The 16,733-nt window shown below is 46.6% G+C and overlaps 1 long non-coding RNA gene across 1 annotated transcript; it reads right to left on the reverse strand.

Annotated features, from left to right (window-relative positions):
• Positions 1-7,998: 7,998 nt before the first annotated feature.
• Positions 7,999-16,528, reverse strand: LOC122173833 (uncharacterized). The gene is made up of 3 exons (XR_006174744.2): positions 16,332-16,528; positions 11,612-11,754; positions 7,999-11,029 (listed from the first exon to the last, which is right to left on the reverse strand). It is a non-coding gene; the product is annotated as an uncharacterized LOC122173833 (long non-coding RNA).
• Positions 16,529-16,733: the final 205 nt, after the last annotated feature.

Raw genomic sequence — 16,733 nt, forward strand, 5'->3', positions numbered from 1 at the left:
CCAGTAAGTGAACACTTCAATCTCCCTGGTCATTCCATTACAGATTTAAAAGTCACTATCATTGAACAAAAAAACTTCAGAAACAGACTTCAAAGAGAAACAGCAGAACTAAAATTCATTTGCAAATTTAACACCATTAATCTGGGCTTGAATAGGGACTGGGAGTGGCTGGCTCATTACAGAAGCAGCTTTTCCTCTCTTGGAATTCACACCTCCTCATCTATTATTGGGAGTGGACTACATCCACCCTGATTGAATTGGCCCTGTCAACACTGGTTCTCCACTTGCAAAGTAACTCCCTGCTCTCCATGTGTCAGGATATAATGCCTGCATCTGTAACTTTCACTCTATGCATCCGAAGAAGTGAGGTTTTTACCCACGAAAGCTTATGCCCAAATAAATCTGTTAGTCTTTAAGGTGCCACCAGACTCCTTGTTGTTTTTGTAGATACAGACTAACACGGCTACCCCCTGATACTTGAGTACGATTATAGGTTATAATTTAATGTATATAGTTATGAGGCTGAAAATATATCCTCATGGCTTAAAGCAAGCCCATGCAAAAACTCTCCAAGAGCAGAGAGGCAGTTCACACCTTGTCAGGGCATGGATGGGACAAACGCAGCCCAGCCTCACAGGAACAAAGGACACTGACTTAGGCAGCAACAAAAGAATCTGTTAGACCCTCGAGGGAGTCACCCCCTTCCTTTGGTCTGTTTGGGACTGCGATGAGGTAATGCCATCTGACTCTGAAGGGTGGTGTGGGACAAAGCCAAGAGGAAAGAAAGGACATGATAAAAGGGAGAGACATTTTGCTATGCTCGTTCTCTTCCACCTACATCTACAGACACCACCACCACCAAGCAACTGAAACGCTAATCAAAGGGGAGAGCCTGACTGAAAAGTAACCAGCCAGCCTGTGGTGAGAAGCATCTAAGTTTTTAAGGACATTGAAAGTGTTAAGATCAGCTTAGAATGCGTTTTGCTTTTATTTCATTTGACCAAATCTGACTTCTTGTGCTTTGACTTATAATCACTTAAAATCTACCTATGCAGGGATACGCACTTCCTAGCACTGAAGCGGAGTCCCATCCAGTTGGCTGGTGATGTCAAGCATTTGTTGGAGACTCTCAGGGTTGTCTGCGTAGGCCAGGATATTCTACTACTAAAAGCAACAATACTATAATTGCCACACCCAACATGCAATCAACGGGAGAAAAGGAGAGAAACAGAGGTAGATTTTAACTTTAAAACAGGGCTTTGGAGCAGTGGAGCTGCAGGCTTTTGCCTGGAGCTGGAGGGGAGCCGGAGCACAGCTCCAAAGCCCTGCTTTAAAACAGGTCAGGCACTCAAATACAACAGCAATAAGGCTGGTATAAACAGGGGAAAGGCAGAGAGCTGCTACTATGGGCTCACAGGGAAATCAGATATGATGGCAATTAAAGCTTTGTTTTAAAAACTACCTGTCATTTGATAGCGCTTATTTCATTGGCAATGCAGCAGGCAGAGTTGTGGGAAAGAGATCTTTACTGAGTTTGCACAGAGGCCAGTCTTACATGCTGAGCAGCCTATATTTATCCAGTAGCAACCTCACCACTAGCTTGCACTCCTGAGCTCCAGGCGTTGAACCAACGGAGGTGTGACAATCAGGGTCCAGACACCCCAGTGGGAGAACAGGGGGTCTGAACCCCAAAGAGTAGGCAACTGAATCAACGGTTTGTAAATAAGGTTATTGGGTTTAAAAATATGCTGAGTGAGGTATTTTATGAAAGCATGTAACATTCTGAACTTACGGTCATTGTGAGATAGATTTATAACTCAGTCTGTATACCTATGTATTTATGTGTATAAAAACCGTGCTCATAACCTGTACTACAGTCTCAAATACACCTCACAACAGAGAGGGGCACCTCCTGTTACCTGACCCTCTTCCATTACATTACAGCAGCTCTCACTTCAGCTGGTGAGTGAAAAAAAGGGTTCCCCAGGAATATTCATTTGGTGTTGTTAATGAATTTGCCTTCACTGTCTTCATACTCTGTTTGTGATCCCTTTCTACAAATAAGATTTGCTGGCACAAATGCTCATGAAAAGTGAATGTAAAATGTGAGCAGTGAAGAGGGAAAAATGGGTTTATGATCTCTTTTTGTCTCTACAATGTATACAAGCAGTCTGAAAGGTTTCTTATTAAAAAAAGAAAGGTAGTGATCATAGTAAAGGAAGGGGGTTCCTCTTGTTTTTAAGAGGAAAAAAAAGGATTTCAGACCCTAGAAGACTCTAAGCTGACTAGAAAACTACTGAAATTATGAGATCACAAGAGACTGAAATTGTGCAATTGAAAGAGGAAGAGATTTTTAGTTAGATTGTTTAAAACTATTCCTATCTGGGTGTTCTTGTTAGCACTTATATTTAACTACAATGAAAAATACACAATTTGGACAAATATTGTCTTTGTTAAAGATTCACCAACCTCATCCCTTCAGTTAAGATGCCAGGCTCACAATACACATGCTCCGAGTTTCTCCCAATGTCAAGAAGTCTTCCTGAAAAACCTAGGAAGACTAGTCTTGACAGTCTTAATTTTTAGGTAAGAAAGTAAAACTGTAAAAACAAACAAACCTGTTAGTCTCTTTATACAGTAGAAGCAAAATCTCTCTCTCATACCCATTACTGTTTATCTTGGCACCTCACAATCTTTAATGTATTTCTCTTCATAACACCCCTATGAAGTAGGAAAGTGCTAGTACCCTCCTTTTACAGGCGGGGAACTGAGGCACAGAAAGACCCAGTAAGTTATACAAGATAGTTAGCAGAGCAGGGGATTGAACCCAGTTCTCCCAAGTCCCAGGCTAACCATTAAACCATCCTTCCTCTCAACATTTCACTTATCTGTTTGAGGACAATGTGTGTGAGAGAAAGAGGCAAAATTAATCAGCAAAATTATTCATTATGACTTGTTTGCTATATATAATCTATCACTTCATGCACCTAAATCCAATCCTTGAATTTCTGAGTTCTGAAACACCCTCTAATATTCCTAAGGGTAACTATGGAGTAATACATAACTACAGCAGAGGGTAATCATTCAAGCACAAAGAGAATACAATTTTCAGACAGCAGATGGCAGCGTTAGACTAGAAACTGAGAAGGACAAGGTGGATGAGGTAATATCTTTTATTAGACCAACTTCTGCTGGTGAGAGATACAAGCTTTTGAACTTACATAAACCCAAAAGGTTGAAAGCGTGTCTCTCTCACCAACAAAAGTTGGGCCAATAAAAGATATCACCTCACCCACTTTGTCTCTGTAATATCCTGGGACAAACACCACTACAACAACACTGCATATACAAATTAAGAAGATTTTGGGCATCAGAACAACTGCACAGTGTATTTGCTTGGGTTAAAAACAAAAGTTATATGATCCCCCTTTACATGCATGGAGAAACTTTTTTTATGCTTGTGGAAAATCCATGACATCCAGTTATCCTAAAGTTAGTTAGTATTATTGGATTAACAGTTTTAAAAAAGTCAGTGCCCATTTTGTAAATATACAACACAGCACTGTATGCGCTGCCAGGTGTGAGTATCAGTATCAGTCAGCCACCAGGCAGCCTGCCTCTAATCCACCTTAAAAGATCAAGTTAAACTAGATACCATGGTTAAACTTCACCCCAGGTGTGGCTGATTGACTTCAGTGAGTTGCACCAGGAATGAATTTAACCCAGTGACCTAGAATTTTTCTTCAGATTTCACACAATCACAGTACTACAGATGCAGCTCCCACCAAGCTAGCAACAGGAGGAGTGCTAATGCAGACAGGCTGCAGACGGGCTAGGTCTACACTTAAAATGCTAAAGTGGCACAGCTGAAGCATAGATAATACACCTCCCTGAGAGGCAGCAGCTAGGTTGATGGAAGAATTCTTCCACTGACCTAGCGCTGTCCACTCTGGGGGTAGGTCGACTGAACTAATCTCTCAGGGGGTGTGGATTTTTCACACCCCTGTGAGATGTAGTGATGCCAATGTAACTTTTCAGTGTAGATCAACCGTAATGCTGAGCAGGTGTAGGTGAAGTTGTGGCTCAAATGCAAGTGGCCAGCCTGCACTAGCTCATTTCCCATCACTGTCCCTGATGGGCTGCACCTGGCGGCGCAATGGTGGGAAATGGGAAGAACAATGCTATCGCATTCACAGCCATCGTGTCACGTTTCATTCATTTTTCTTACTTCACTTTTTAAAAGCGCGTTAAGAGCCAGAATCTTGGAGTTCTACAGGTTTCTAAATACAGGACATACAGCTGTTCCTGGATGTACATGGCTGGCAACTCTGACCTGGCCCCTCCTTCCACATCATTATCTCATTGTATTATAGCCAACATACCATTAACTTGCCTGAAACTTCACCAGTGCCTCACACAGCCTAAAAGAATAGGAGTTCCTAGAAAGGGCTCCATCCTGCGAGCAGCTAAGTGCTCTCAGTCCCACTGAAGTCAACAGGAGTGAGTGCTCAGCTGCTCACATGAGTAAGGGTTGTGTAAGCAATACTAACTATGTGCCTTAGCAGATGTATCTGGTTATAAAATCTAGTGTTTACACAGTGTCGTTATAATTTCAAAATGTGGTTGAATTTTATTACTTTGGCTACCACAAGAATAGAGAAGGCACCAGTCACCCACTGTTAAATAAAGCACCTGTCATGTGCATGTTGAAGGTGTGTCAGTAAGAGAATGGGCGCAGCAAGAGTTCACTTAGCTGGAGGCCATCAGGGAAGCCCATAGGTAGTCATTAGAGACTGCCAGAATTCAGAAAGGAGATAAGGTGGGTGAGGTAATATCTTTTATTGGACCAACTTTTGTTGGTGAGAGAGACCAGCTCTAGAGCTTACACAGAGCTCTTCTTCAGGTCTGGGAAAGGTACGCCGAGCGTCACAGCTAACTACAAGGTGGAACAGATTGTTTAGCATAAATAATTAGCACATATTCTAAGGGACCATTCAAGGGAGAGTAGGACGGACACAGCTACAACTACTCTGCATATAATTTAGAAGGGCCACTCTAAGTTGTGCCAGGCAGGACTCCAGCAGGGCCCAGAATCTCAGAGATATGGAGGGTCTGACCCTAAATAGCGCTGCATGGCTTTCAGTACAGGGGATATTCTGCGATTCAGGGGGCATTCTCTCACAGGCTCTGTGCTCATCAGCATTTAATGGCATTAGTTATCAGCCAGACCCTGCCCCCCCCACCCACACACACTCTGTCAGTTTCACAGGCCAGGCCACGCTAGTGTACCTCAGGTACCATATGTACCAGCTGTGAGAATGGCAATAGGCTGTGAAATGGGAAATTAAAGATTTCTGGTTGCACACACGAGCCAGCACAAACAACAGGGGAGCACTGAAAGCTGAAACAGAAACATCGAAGTGAGGCAGAGACTCATTTTAATACCACAAAGCCATTTCTGAGGAGCCAAACTGAACCAAAGAGCAACAAACCAATGGGTGGGAAGGTAACAATGCTGTTGCAACTATGAAAAGCAGAAGGCATTCCCAAGGGTTACCTCAGAAAGGATGTAAAAATGGAACAACACAGGATTCTGCTGGCAAAACGTCTTGTTAATTACACTGGCGCCTTGCTTCGGGTCTCACTGAGGAATGGATAAAATTGGTGACAAAAGACACCTGCAACAAGACTTTTCCCAAGATTTTTCTGTATGATGGTGTGTCCTCTGAAACGCAGAATTAGTGAAATTTCAGGAGACTGAAAATGTTGGGGGTTGAGTTATGAGACAAATGCAAAGTGCTTATGAAATCATGACAGTTTCACCAGGAAGCATAGCGGGAATTTTCAAAGTTGAGGCCTGCAAAAATTTCAGTGAGGAAGAATGGTCTCTCCTTTTCCACCCCACAAAAGCCATGTGAACTACTGAATTAAAGACAGGGCAGAAACCAAGGAAGCCCCATGTTCTAGTCCCACAGATTGGCCTTAATACTTTACAAAGTTTATTTAATTATTATTGTCCCCATTTCATATCTGGCAATACTGAGGATCAAAAGTGAACCAAGGTTAAGTCACTTGCCGAAGATCATACAGTAAATCAGTGTCAAGGAAAGATTACAATCCTGCTCTAAACAACTGTACCATAGTGCTACGAAAAGCAAGTAATTGAACCTCTGAGTCCTAATCTCACAATTGGTTAAAAAAAAGGTGCTTTATTTTCCACAGGTAAAATTTGCTATATGCAGGATTTATGTTACCTACAGTTACATCCAGGCTGGTTAGTATTATTATCTCAAAAAGATGCTACAGATTTTAAAAATGAGGCTCAGAACATGTAGGTAAATTTCTTGAGGTGCAACGGAAGCGGCTCTGTGGGTTAACTCTATTTTAAGGCAATATTTTACATGTAATAATAATACTATTTTCATCTTCCTTCTTGAGATCTCACAGAACTTTACAAAATATCATTGCTGCAAACATCTCTGCTGGCAAGACTCCCATCTACAAATGGAGGTATTAAAGCTGAACGTTACACAGGGAGCTTAGAGACTTGGGAATAGAATTCAGGTCTCCTGACATCTTCTGCCCTGTTCTAATCACCTGATCGTACTTGCTCTGAAGTGCAAAGATCTTTTCTTACATATTGGCTTTAAGACCACATCATGCAGGCTAAGAAATCCACTAAAGCACATTTAGGCTAAGAGATGCTCAAATATGGGGCATGAACTCTGTCCCTGGCAGGACAGGATTGGGGCCACACAGAACCCTTGGCCGGGGGATAAATTGGGGGACCTTGGCATGGGGGGAAGGAAAGAATGGGGGCACAGAGGAAAGAGAGGAATGGGGGTGCACTCAGAGCCTCTGCCAGGGAGAAGACCGGTATGGGGGGATAGACAGAGCTCCTGGTTTGGGGGAGAAAGGGGGAAACTTGACATGGGGCAGAAGGAACGCAGGTGGTGGAGCGTGGTGAGAACGGGGGCACACACAGAGCCCCTGCCATGAAGGGGAGAATGGCGGACCTTGGAATGGGAGGGCACACCCTGGCAAAGGGAGGCTGGGGTAGTTGCAGGGAGGCCCTGAAATAGACAGAGTTTGGGAGGATGGCACACTGAGGTCTGGTGGGGTGGAACGGAGGGATGCCAGGAGCCCCTGGTGGGTGCAATGAGCTTGGCCAACAGAAGCGATGACGTGGGTGACCCCCTAGTAATTTTCTGGTGTAGATGAGAAAGTTCCATCGAGTGCAATCCCCTCCTGCACTCTTGGGACTGTCTAAACACACATTGCTGGATTAACACCTGCGTGCTATCTCCCCTGCACAGGTACCAATGTTTCCGTTTCAGAGATAGACACCTTTATCAAGATCAGTGTTTCAAAATGATACTTTTGCATGTGTGCAGAGAGCACAATTCTCGTTAATATTTGAACTAGGTTAGATTATTTGGTGTGAACCTGTTCTCACGTATTTACTTACATTGGGCTGTATGTGTTGGCTGGAAACGGCAGGCAACTGACGGGAAAACAGGTGTGCACTAACACGTCAGACAAATGCAAATACCCAGTCATCTCATAAAACATGGTATAAGCTACACATACAAAAGTACTTACGGTAAAAGGCAACACTTCAGGCACCAATGGGTTCCATGTGCTCCCATTCCAGTGATAGCTGGCATGTAAAGAAAGAGCCTTGAACAAAAGCATTCTCAGTTCACAAGACAAACAAAAACCAGGAGCGAGCAACAATAAATGAATGCAGAATGAAATACCCGAATGGAAAAGAGCTGTGGTGAAATTAGTATTATGCATTCATAGATTCTAATTGAAATCCAGCCACATTAGTCACATAAATCAAACAAGGCAGGTCATTTATCTTTGAAAAGCAAAACTTCCTACAGCCTTATAAAAAGCAACAGAGGGTCCTGTGGCACCTTTAAGACTAACAGAAGTATTGGGAGCATAAGCTTTCGTGGGTAAGAACCTCACTTCTTCAGATGCAAGAGTGAGGTTCTTACCCACGAAAGCTTATGCTCCCAATACTTCAGTTAGTCTTAAAGGTGCCACAGGACCCTCTGTTGCTTTTTACAGATTCAGACTAACACGGCTACCCCTCTGATACTTTACAGCCTTATAAGAGCTCTCAGATTGGTCTGGATTTAACAGAGAGCAGAATTCTGGCCATTTTTTCCCCCAGACTCTCACCTTACACCATACAGTGTACAGTGTAAAGGATCACTGCTATATTATATAGAATAACTCTTTCTCAATAGGGAAAGCTCATAAGAACTGTCTCAGCTGACCTCTGATAAGTCGCAGAAGAATTGAGATACCCTTTAAATTAAAGACCAATGTCACAGCTTCAGGCCAGTTGGACCTGTGTTCCTTTGCAGGAACAAACGCTAGGCTTCCAGCTCCTGGCTCTCATCTCTTCTGGGTGGAGACTTGTGTCTCACTCCCTCCTGAGCAGGGTTTTAAGGCAGCACAGCTCCCTGATCTACAGTGCGATATCCCCAGCAAGCCATACTGCCTAAACAGGCCAGTGCCTGCGCTTTGCTTTCTCTCCAAGGGCGCTGAGCAGTGTATTGCCTGCAGTTATCAGTTACCACACAGCTCCTTCTAAGCAGGCACATTTATTTTTAAGGTAAAAGCATTACAGAGAAAACATGTAAAAACAATAAAAGTTCCTAAACAAGTGCTAAAAGCTTACCGGATCTCACCCATTAGTCTGATTGGGCCCTAGTAGGTCAAGTCCTTCCAACCCTTCTGCAGGGATTGGGGCCCTCCTTAGATAGAAGGTCCTGTTGGTTTGCTGGTTTAATCCGTTTAAATTCAGGCTATTTATCCAAACGTCTTTTCTTTGTCTCTGCAGCATCTAGTTTGAACTAGTATATGCCAGCCTCCCCAGAAGGGAGTACCTCTCTCTGCAGGGTTACAACCTGGCTGATCTGCCTTTATTACCCCCAACTGTTTTTAGCTCCAGGAGGACCTGTGGTAGTCCCTCCCCCTCCAGTCCCATGGAGCAGAACACAATCATACATAAACTATAAACCCCAAAGATACTGCCTGGGGTTTCAAGATCTGTCACATGTCTCCCCTTAGAGATGCTGGCTCACAAGAATACATAAACTTAATCTGATAAAGTCTTTCAAGGATATTTCAGGAAAAAGCCATATCTGTGCTGGCCGCTGCTTCCCGCAGCTCCCATTGGCCGGGAATGGCGAACCGTAGCCACTGGGAGCTGCGGGTGGCCTTGCCTGCGGACGGTCAATGTAAACAAACTGTCTCACGGCCCACCAGCGGATTACCCTGACAGGCCGCATGTGGCCCACGGGCCGCAGGTTGCCCACCACTGCACTAACCCCCCTTTTTTGTCCTATGACTGACAAGGTGTTAACTGGTCTCTTCACCCTGATTGGTCCTTCACAATATGTATTAACTACTTAGGTTAAATAAGCTGTTCCACCTTGTATTTAGCTTCGACACTCAGAATACCTTTCCCAGGCCTGAAGAAGAGCTCTGTGTAAGCTCAAAAGCTTAGGCTATGTCTATACTACAATGATAATTCGACCTATGTTAGGTCGACTTACAGCCACGCCATTAATTATTGGGGTGGCTGGTGTCCACACTACCCTCCTTCTGTTGGTCGTGCGCACCCTCACCAGGAGCGCTTCCACCCACTCAAGAGGAGCAGTGTGGGGGACTGAGAGCCAGGGCTTTAAGCTCTATGCAGCTCCCAACCGGAAGTCCAGCTTCCCCCGCAGGGCTCCTCGCCTTTCCCCTCCCAGCCGGGAGCAGGGGGGCAGCCGCTGGTGCTTCTCGCCTCCGGTGGAAGGATCCATACCCAGAGTCCAGTCAGCTCCGTCAACCTAAGCTACTGCCTTTTGGAGAGATGGATTACCTATGCCAATGGGAGAATCCCTCCACCAGCATAGGTGGTGTCTTCACTGAAGCGCTCCAGTGGCACCGGGTGCAATAGTGCCGCTGTAGCAGTTTATGTGTAGACATACCTTCAGGTCACATTTCAAAGTTTATCTTTGCAATCATAAGGTCAAGACGCTTAAATTTAAGGCTTAGATTCCAGAACACAATTAGGCAATCTTGAAATATCCAGAGTTATGAAGCAATTTGTGCCATTACACACTGGGTGCTGCTCATAATTAGACGTAGTTGCTCTTGTCTGAGTCTCTGGGTCTTCATTTGAGGAGTCCATGGCCATCCAAGACAAACTTCAATTATCATAATAAAACTTGGTATTTCTAAAACACCCTCTCATACGAGGCTCTTAGAGACCTTCCAAACAATTAAGTAAGCTTCACAACACTCCTGTGAGGTTGGCCAGCATTAGCATTCCCATGTTACAGATGGAGAAACCATAGCACAGAGAGGGAAAGTGACTTGCCCAAAATCACAGAGGAAATCAACGGCAGATTCTTCTGGACTATGTCAAACTGTCTCATATAATAACACAAACAGGACACGCTTTGATCTAGAGAGAGTAAGATAAAATGTTTCCATCTGTACTAAGTAGTAGCTGCCCTTCATTTTTAATTTGGGGACATTTTGTTTCCATGGAAACTTTTGTCAAACTGGATACAATTTTGCCAAAATATTCAGTTTAACGGAAACAGGATTTTCCAACAAAAAACTGTTTTGACAAAAAAATGCTGGTCAGCTCGACTGCTAAGTGCAAACATACTTTCTCTACCAGGAGGTTGACAAACTACCTTTGGGTGGGATTATTCCAGTTCTGACAAACCCTTTCAGCTTGCCCCGATACCAATGATAAAGCACTCAGGAGCCATTTGGATTTCTGGTCTCACCTCAATAACTAAGATTCTATACAGATGGTGTATCATGTCCTGGGGCTAACTGGTCTTAGAATATCCCACTGGAATATCTTGGCTGTAATAAGAGCATGTATTCTGTTACTGTCATTTTATTCATTAGTTTTATGCATTATGATAGATGGAGGTGGTGCCCTGAGGTTCTCCCATTTGCCGTTTGTTTGGAAGCCACCGGTCAGCTTTGTTTCATAGTCCTATGGGAAGGAAACAGAAGCTGTTGCTGTAGTACTGAGGTACCCGCTCTCCCTAAGCAATTCAGAATTATGTAACACAGGTAACCAGGCTCTCCACTGCTTAAATACTGCAGACCCATACACAAGACTGAGGAGGTGAAACACAATATGTCCTCCACCACCACCACCCCCCCACACACACAGAGTAAGGACAAATAAGACAAATAAGCATAGCCCTGCCTCCCAGGCTGATCTCCCCTGCAACACTGTCCTGAGAGTTTTCAAACTACGTAAGAGCTACAAATAGGGGGAAAAAACCCAAACCTCACAGGGGGAGTTTGCTAGCGACTGCATGGTTACAAAGCTGTTTAGACAGACAACACTGCAGAGTCCACTCAGCTGGTTCTGTTTCAGTCCAGTTTTGGGAGCCTGTGGGCAGCATCACTGGGTAATACACCTAAGCTCTCCCCAAGCCCATGCTGTCACCATGTTCTCCTATTAGTTCCTAAACTCTTCAAGACAATGCTTAGGCCATTCGGGGGAACAAACCTTCACTTGTCTTATCACAGCTAGTTAAGTTCATCTTCCCTATAATAATAGTACCTGAGGTCACCACCTCGTCAGCCCAGCCACAATCACAATCCATTCCCCGAACCTTCTTCCTCTTCTGTACATCCCTGGGAGATATGTGGCCAAAGCTACCCAATGGGCCTCACAGGATCTTGAGGCTTTGCAGTGGGCAGATGCTGTGAAGGGAAGAGTTGTGAAAGGAAAATAAAAGGCCCAACTATAGCATCTCAGGTCACAATAGGACCAAATTCTCAGCTTTAATTCATAGGTTATTGGGCCCATGCTGTTACACTGATGGTTCTTGACACTCCTGAGACAAGGTGCCTTGTTTTTACACCATGGGAGTGGTTCAGGGAGCCTCAGCATTATTGAGAATCAGGCCCATGGATTTTCAGGCCAATGGAGTCCACTGTGATCATCTAGTCCAGTGGTCACCAACTGGTCGATCCTAGAGGCTCTCCCAGTTGATCGCGATCTCCAGCGGGAGTGCAGTGTGGCTGCCACTAAGGGAGTCGCCCTGCCTACCCTGGCCCCACACCGCTCCCGGAAGCAGCCACTGCAGCCCCGCGGCCCCAGGGGCCGGGGTCTCCCTCCATGCGCTGCTCCTGCTCGCAAGCACCGTCCCCACAGCTCCCATTGGCCAGGAGAGCTGCGGGAGCGGTGCTTGCAGAGAGGGGCAGTGCGCGGAGCCACGTGTCCCCTGCCCGCTCCACCCCAGGGGCCGCAGGGGCGTGTTGGCCCCTTCCGGGAGCAGTGTGGGGATGGGGTAGGCAGGGAGCCTGCCTTAGCCTTGCTGTCCCTGCCACCGACTGGGAGCCACCAGAGGTAAGTGCTGCCTGCACCCCCATCCCAAACCTCAACCCCAACCCTCTGCCCAAGCCCCGTGAAAGTGAGTGAGGGTGGGGGAGAGTGAGCGACGGAGAGAGGAGGGGATGGAGTGAGTGGGATGGGGCTTTGGGGAAGAGGCAGGGCCTCGGGGAAGGGGCGGAGTAGCTCCTGAGTTGCCCTTAGATCCAAAACGTGATCTTGGGCATAAAAAGGTTGGAGACCACTGATCTAGTCTGACCACCCTGCCTAGTACAGGCCATAGGAATCCACTCAGTGGTTCCTGCAGTGTTTGTAAAGCACCCTGAGACCCTGGGAGCCACACGAGTTCCCAGGAGTAACAGGAGAAAGGGTTTAAAACACAGACATGGCTGGCGGTTGGTGGGAAAATCCTCAGCAGCCGCAGCAGAGAGAGGCTGGATTCCGTAACGATCGCTACCAAGAGGGAAGATAATCGTGAGCCCCAGAGAGAGCCCTAACAGGTTGGAGAAAGCTGGTTGTTTGTGACTGCGGCACACAAGGCTCACTCAGCATCAGTTTTGGAAAGTGTAGATAAATCTCTGATAATTTTCATATGACTTTACATTGTGCCTCTTCATAAAACCTTGTGGTGGGTCTACCCACGTGTGACCTCTGTTTTCATGGGACTTTGTATCAAAGCCTCATTTAGAAACTTTGCATTGCCCTTGGTATAATATTATAGCCCCTAAGAATAAAATAAGATAGAAGAAAAATTTCTTTTTGCTAGCAGTAGAACAAGCGCTCTCCCCCCCCCCCACTCTTAATCAATTGCCCTGTTGAATGAATGAGGTGTGGATGAGCAAGGCATGGAAGGCAGCACCTCCAGACAGCCTCAACTGTTGGAGAGGGGCTGGGAGCCAGACCCAAGAACAATAAAACGTGTCAAGTGGGCTCATTAAAGACAAGCAGACATACCCACGGCCTCGGGGGTTAGAAGCAAGCACCTTCTTTTGGAAACACCCTCTTTGCAGCATTGGGACAACACTCAAAAGAAAGCAGCACAAAGGACCAATGGACACAGACACAGAGTTTGAATCTGGTATAGATTTGCATGAGAGGAAAGCTGCTATAAAAGTGAGGTGTCTTGCAGAGGACCCCGGGTCTCGTCTTGTCAACACGGGAGCATTGATCCGGATCGGCAGAAGCCCGGCTCCACCCCCTCCCCCATCTAACTCACCTGGCCAGTGAAGTTAAGGGGAGCAACTAATTGGTAACAACAAGACGGAGTGTGTTTGTGTGTGTGTGTGAGTGTAAGTGTAATATATTATATGCATATGATACAGTGTTAATGAATACATGTATTACTAATAAATGTGGCGTTTTGTCTTATTCCGCCTGAAAAGTTCCTGTGCAGTACTTTAAGTACAACAAAAGCAAGGGATCGGTCTCATGGTTTGTTGGCTTATTTAGTGCCCTGCACAAGCCTCAAGGTGCTTTATGAAGTATATGCAGGCAGGTCTTGCTTCACTTCACCCATCACCGAGCAACAGCCACTTCTAACGTGGGATGCAGCGTCCATTCTCATGGAGCATACACTACCACAGGTACTGAAAAATACCTTGGGCTCCTGACACGCAGCGTAGGCCCAAAGCTGGAATCCGGCCAGGGCACTGGCACCAACAATACTCTGACTTGAGCCGAAAGGCCCCATCTTTCACAATCCCAAATGAGTAAGGCCTGTTTTAAATCTACTTCAGAAACGTTTACCGGGAGCTTGGGAACCCAGCTGGGGTATTGGTTTAATAGGAGATTGCATTCCGAGTGAACAGTATTAACTACTGAAACTCCAACTCCTCTTCTTGAACACCTGGGCTTTTCCTGCAAGGTCTTCTAGCCAAGCACTGACTCAGCCTGAAGGTGCCTAGCTAATGAGATTTAATAAATCCACAGCCCAAGGCAGAATAGCTGCAGAGCATTATTAAATTATAGAAATCAGAGACCGGGAAAGATGTATTAGGTCATCTCCCTGCCAATGCAGGATTAGTTCAGAGGCAGGAGGCTTAGAAATAACCTCAAACACAGTTCAGCTGCAATGGGGCAGCAGGCATCATAAGGCATCCAGAGGCCAGCTAATATTTAGCCGAAAGAAGTCCAATTATGTTGGTCACAGATACTGTGGAACAGTTTGATAGAGATTATAGCTGTGGGACATCTACTGTGGATATTATGGTTGTGTGAATGATCCTGCACTGGCCTATAAGTGAGGGGTAGAGGGATGTGATTTTAAGGTGGCCGATTAGTACAGTTAGTCTCAATCTGACCAGGAGGTGTCTCTGAGTGAACAGGTCCATCCTGGGGAATGCTCAAGAGACAAAAGGATCACAGTGACTAGAGAATCTAAGGATGGGTGTATAGAGCTGGAGAACAGCAGGTAGATAACTCACATGGGGTTAATTTTTTTTAATTGTCTCATTTTGTAATTAACATACGCACACAGAGACAATGTGGCCGTACACCTCACCTTTGTGCATGCAAAATGGGTACCCAGGTATTTGTGTGCTATTTAAGCTTGTAACTCCTTGGCTCAAGGACCCTCTCTTATTTTTGTTTGTAAAGCAAAGCGTCATTTAAAGGGAACATGTGTTTATTAATAATAGTGATACATGCTGTAAATAGCTTTTGATGGGGAACCCTTTACATCAGCATAAATAAAACCACTCCTATTCTGGGAATGAATTCCACCACTAACCAGGTTATTTTCATAGATTGAGCCTGCATTTCACCCTGACTCATTTCACACCGCCTGCTCATCCAGTTTGCAAGAGAGCCTCTGGTGGTTAGAGCAGGAGACTGGGAGCGATCTGGCTCATAACTCACAAAACCTTTACGGATGGTTGCAGTATCAGAATATAAACAGAACAGATCCACTGCCCCTCTCTGTAGCTACCTCGCAGGGATGTTGCGAGGCTGAATTATTTGTTGGTGAAGCTCTTTGAGATCCTACAAAGAGAACCCCTAACTGTTACAGGTAGGCATGGCAGATGCCTCAGCACCATAGGCAGACAGCTGAGCAGAGGGGCTAATTCCTATTAAGAAGGCTGGCTCAGCCCCTGTCAGTCGGTGCTTGAGCAAGTCAAAGCCGCATTATTTGTACAGGCAGAGCAGGGTGTTGGGACAGCCTGGCTGCAGCCATGCAGAAAATCCCTCTCCCTTGGCTTGTCAGCGCCCCTGGACGGACACAGCAGGGGCTGTTGGACAGCGGAGCCCCCCCTACCAGTGAGCCTGGCTGTAAAACAGCGTCTCCCTCTCCCCATTTCGGCAGCGAGGACGAGAGTAAACAGCCCTCTGGAAAGTCAGGTGCATTCACGCAGGGCTTTCCCCCCCGGCACGGATTTTCCCAGCCCCGGCGCAGGAAGTCCCAGCGCTGCCCTGGCTCCAGCACTGGACTCCTGCCCACCCCTGACTCACGGCTCGCTCCCCTCCCGCTCCAGGGATTCCCCAGCCCCCGGGCTCAATCGGCTATAAAGCGCCTGGCAGAGACACCAGGCTCCGCACTGGGTCACGCCGGGGGCTGCTGCCTGCCAGGGGAGGCTTTAGGTTAGGGCAGGAAGGGGGGGGGGTCACTGAGCCCCTCCACCCTCGGTACCATCAAATCTAATCCACTGCCCGCGGGCCAGCTGCAAACCCGCACCTGCAGCTGCAGCGGGCAAGGTTTAATCGGCTGCACAGAGATGATCACCCAGGGTCTCGGCCCCAGAGACTGGGGCTGGTAGGAAAATGGGGACTATACAGACTCCCACCCAAAGAGATGCACCCCTCTGCCCCCCCCCTTCCAACACAGGTTCTCTGCACCCCGCGACTAGCCCGGGGACCCGCCAGCCACACTGGGGGGGGGGGGGCTGCTTTCCCCTCCCCTACTCCCCAGGCACCGATCTCCGCCCTGCCGCAGAAAAATCCCCTCCCTGACCTCTCCTTCCTCGCAGCTGTTTGTGGTGGGGTTTGCGCAGGCGTGTGCCACTCCTCAGTGGCTCAGCGTCTGCCACCCCCTGCTGGCCTCCAGCGGCTGTTACCAATTCCCGGAATATTCTCAATTTCATTCACAACGCTCCTTTTGCAAGAAACCGAAACTCCAGACTACCGGGGAGCGAGAGCCCTGCCAAGGAAGAAGGGAGCGAGAAAGACGTTTCGTTGGCTGGGGCCGGCTGTAGCTTGCCCCGCCTTTAACCGAACAATGAACTCACAGCTCGTGACCGCTGCAAGTTTGAATAACTCGCCAGGGTTTTTAGAAACCAGCAAAGAAAGCGGAACGAATAACTGGCCCCTTGTAGGGCAGCCAAAGTCAAGACCCGTAGAGCTAAAGCCCGGCACT

Source organism: Chrysemys picta, chromosome 8 (genome assembly GCF_011386835.1).
Source record: "Chrysemys picta bellii isolate R12L10 chromosome 8, ASM1138683v2, whole genome shotgun sequence".
NCBI classification, from domain to species: domain Eukaryota; kingdom Metazoa; phylum Chordata; order Testudines; family Emydidae; genus Chrysemys; species Chrysemys picta.